The sequence below is a fragment of the Rattus rattus genome, chromosome 2 (genome assembly GCF_011064425.1).
Source record: "Rattus rattus isolate New Zealand chromosome 2, Rrattus_CSIRO_v1, whole genome shotgun sequence".
NCBI classification, from domain to species: Eukaryota; Metazoa; Chordata; class Mammalia; order Rodentia; family Muridae; genus Rattus; species Rattus rattus.
Window position 1 is genome coordinate 26,492,065 of NC_046155.1, and position 4,322 is coordinate 26,496,386.

Consider the following 4,322-nt stretch of genomic DNA (forward strand, 5'->3'; position numbering starts at 1 on the left):
GATAAGGACCATCTCATCGAGACCTTTAAGCTTCCAAGTGTGATCAGAATAGAAAGTTCCTCTAGCCACCACACCCTCTCTTTTTCCTTCCTGTCTACATCTGAGCTAACCCCAACCTTTCAAAGGACAACATCACCGGACTCATGGAATAAGGTTCAGGAATAAGGCTGTGAACACTTGACCCACCTGAACTCTGCCTTCCTATCACTGTCTGTCCATCCTCAGCCATGACTAGACAGAAAGTGTGTATTCTGCCCATTGTGTATTCTGCTTGGATGTATGAACCTATAGGGCTGTAGATGCATACATGCCCTGTGCTGGGTGTGTTCTAAATATTCCCAGTATTTGTCCAGGCTACAGACCAACCTCTCAAGCAGTGATTTTTTTTTTTGAAAAATTTGTCATTCTGTAGAGAATTTGACATAGACAAACCTAGATATTAAAAATAAGCCCTGGAAAAGAGAGATTGGGATAATGACCATTGTGTTCAACACAGAACAAACAAATAGAAACTTATCAATAGTTCGTTGTTTAAGAATGATACAGATAGAGGAAGAAGATGGTGGCCGCCTTAGCTGTTCATGGAGCAGTATCTGCACCAGCCTTTGGGCCAGAGGCTCTCACTCCAGACTGGGAAAATGGAGAAGTCTCCACAGGGACCACGATCATGGCTGTGCAATTTGACGGGGGCGTGGTTCTAGGAACAACCCCTGGGTCACATCGCTAATCGAGTGACTGATAAACTGATCCCTATCCACGATCACATCTACTGCTACCCAAGCAGTAGCCAACACTGTCTCATACCATCTTGGTTTCCATAGTATTGAGCTGAGCAAGCCTCCACTAGTGCACACAGCCGCCAGTCTCTTTAAGGAGATATGTTACCAGTACAGAGAAGATCTGATGGCAGGAATCACTGCAGGCTGGGACCCTCAAGAAGAAGGGCAGGTGTTCTCTGTTCCCATGGAGGTATGATGGTAAGACAGTCCTTTGCCATCGGAGGCTCTGGGAGCTCATATATCTATGGCTATGTTGATGCTACCTCTTGGGAAGGCATGACGAAGGATGAATGTCTGCAGCTCACTGCCAATGCTCTTGCTTTGGCTATGGAACGGGATGGCTCCAGTGGAGGAGTGATCTGCTTGGCAGCCATTCAACGGTCAGAGGTAGAGCGGCAGGTGCTTTTGGGAGACCAGATCCCCAAGGTCACCATCGCTAATTTGTCACCTCCCTGAAGCCTGGGATTCTAGGGTGTCGTAAAGGATACCCATCCTGACACACAAGCTAATAAACATTTTGTCAAAGAAAAAAAAGAATAATAGAGAGGGTACTTTATAAACTGTCATCCAAAAAAACAGGACATCAGAGCTGGTCTGGGAAGTTCAGTGGCCTGACTTAGCAGGACTTATGGAAAGGCCTCCTATACGACTTATTTGGCCTTTAGTATCCACTTTCTTTTCAACACTACTACAGACCTTGGGGGGGGGGAGGTCTTGACTTAAGTTGCATGTGAAAATGAAATTTTAGGTCTCAACCCAGCTCTTGTGGCTGAGTGTAACACTGCATAATTTGACATGATTCAACTTGATTGACAGTGGGAAGCTGACAGCAAGACCTCACAGGTCATGACAGAAAAGGAGGTTTGCACAAAGGCCGGAGAACATGCTGGGTAACTGGTTACAATCAACAGTGCCCTCTCCTCAGATGAAGGAAGCAAGAAGCCAAAAAGCATGTCTAAGAAGACATGGGATATCCACAGGAACAAGAGATGCATCGGGCTGGATCAAACTTGAGCATGGAGAATATTCCCCTGGGACAAAGAGCCCAGAGAGAGGTGGTCTCTCACCTGCTGTCTGTCAGCAGGTGAAAACCGTGAGCATTCTGACAGCCTCTAAGCTAAACACCTTTGGACAACAACCCATCTTCATTCTAATTATAGCCATCTGCGCACCACCATCCACCCTTCCTCTAATCCTGCCATTCATCTCCAAAAGCATAATGATTCTGAGGGCACATTGAATTTATTGGCAGAAATCCTTGACTCTGAGATTTCTAAAGTCATTACCATTTGATAGATGCCGCATGCTTAATTAGCAGATGTCAGTGGATATCTGTCTTCTGAATTTGGTCATATATCACCTTTCTCTACCGTGGCCATGAGCACTAAGACCTTACCCCTAGTTAATAATAGACATGGATTTGTCTGTGGCAGTCTTTTTATTCGCTAACATTGATGAGTGATATTTCAGAGTGATACCCTAAGAATAAGTATTCTGGGGTCACAGGAAGAGGTCTCCAGACTCAGGAGCTTCTTGCTCCATTGATCCATTGATGTTTCCTGGTCCATATAACTGAGTGCTGAGGTAAAATTGTACTTCTCACAAATGAGGTGTAAGGCAATACCGAGCAGTACATGAGGTCGAGGTCCTTCATACTCTTCCAAAGAAGCTTAGGAAAATAGGGTTCCTTAGCCAGAAGGCCAGAGTATAAAGGGAACGGAATGATTTCAGAGAGTTGTTCCTGTGCCTCTGGGCTTCTGTCCTCCAGAAAAAGTAGGGGAGAACATCAGCTGCTCCCCTCAAGCCTGCTCCAGCAACACTGTGATGCTGACTTTATCTGTTTCCAGAGGGTGTAAGAGGAGCCAACAGCTCCAGTGTAATGAGGGATAAGGCTTTGGATAAGCCTGCATGCTGGAGTTCGTAGAGTGGGAGATTTGTTTCTCAAATACTAAAGTATGGGACGTATGGAAATTGGATACCTGGGTGTCATCCTAGGACCAACTTGAAATGCAAAGAGACCCAAATAGCAACACTCTACAAACGAGCTGCAGTCTCTGGGGAGTGGAGAAAGGCACCGTCATGACTGTCCACCCCAAACAGATATGCATCAAGCCCTGTTGAGAAAATTGAAGGTAAATGGCCCTATTAGGAAAAATTTCCTGTAAACCTACAAAAGTGCCCAAGTGAGTGAGTCAGTTTCTAAAAATATCAAGAGATGGCCAGGGTAAGGCACATTTGCAATCCCAAAATTCAGGATACAGGAAGGCTGGCAAAAGTTTAAGGGCAGCCTGGTCAACACAGCAAGTTCCAGACTCGCAAAACTTAAGGCTTCACAGTAAAATTCTCTTTCTAGAAAGGTGGTCAGGGATGGGGTGGGAGGAGTCTAAGAAATCAAGCGATAGAAACAAGTGATTACATAAACAAGAGTGCAGAACTCCCTGTCCCTAAGCCATCTCCCTTTCTTCTGTAACCTGTGACTAGAATTGGTAGGGGGCTAATCATACCCTTTTCTTGGCAGTATCTCCAGACAGGGCCCAGGAGCTGCCCCACAGGAATGGGTGAAGTATTTACCACCACTGGGGAACCTCAGAGCCAGAATAGCACTGCCTGAAAGTCTGATTGCTATCATATCTGTATATTGATAGTTCGGAGCAATCCCTAAGATCAGCAACTCTTTAGGGCCACATTCAGTCAGTCAGCAAACAAAACAGAAGCAGAAGATGTATAGTTTTAATGTAAACTTTCCCCACAGGGTAATGTGTTTGAACATTTGATCATCAGTTGGCAGGACTGTGAAGTCATAGTAGTGGAAGACATGGTTTGTAGAGGTTAGTCACTGGGGGCAGGTCTTTAAGTATTACAGGCTAGCCATGGCTCCGGACCAAACTTGATGATTCTTGGTAGTATCATGTGAGAAACTGCTGTGGTGAGCTCCTGCCATCGTGAATCAAGCTATTTTGGTTGTCATGCTTCCCTGCTCTGATGGGCTATGTTCTCTGACGATGTGAGCCCAAATCCATCTCCCCTCCATTCAGCTGCTTCTGTCGGGTTTTTGGACACAATTACATGGAAAGTTAACCAATATAAAGTAACTGCCACCAAGAAGTAGGGTGGCTGCTGCGATCAACCTGACCATGTGTTTCAGAACTGGTTTGAGGTAGACCTGTGGAAGAGTTTGAGACCCTAGGATGCTGTCAACAGGGTTTAACGGGCCATTCTAGTAGAGTTGGGAAGATAAGAATGCAGGCAGAATGGCAGTTGGTGAAGGCCAGGCTCATGGAATTTCAGAGTAGAACAAGAAATCTACCAGGAGCTAGGCTGCAGGCCATTTGTGTTACATTCAGGCAGAGAAGCTGGCTGTGTTCTGTCTGAAACTCGAAAGGAATGGACGTTTGTTAGTTGGAAGAAATTTTACGATAGCTTAGCCTTTAGACTGTAGCATGATTACGGCTCATTACATTGAGCCAGCTTCACAAAAGAATGCAGAGGAAAAAGCAGAAAGAAAGGACATAGAAGATATACATTTGGTGAGGAAAGGAAGGT

The 4,322-nt window shown here is 45.3% G+C and overlaps 1 pseudogene; it reads left to right on the top strand.

The window, feature by feature from the left end:
* Nucleotides 1-559: 559 nt before the first annotated feature.
* On the top strand, nucleotides 560-1,235 carry LOC116893753 (annotated as a pseudogene).
* Nucleotides 1,236-4,322: the final 3,087 nt, after the last annotated feature.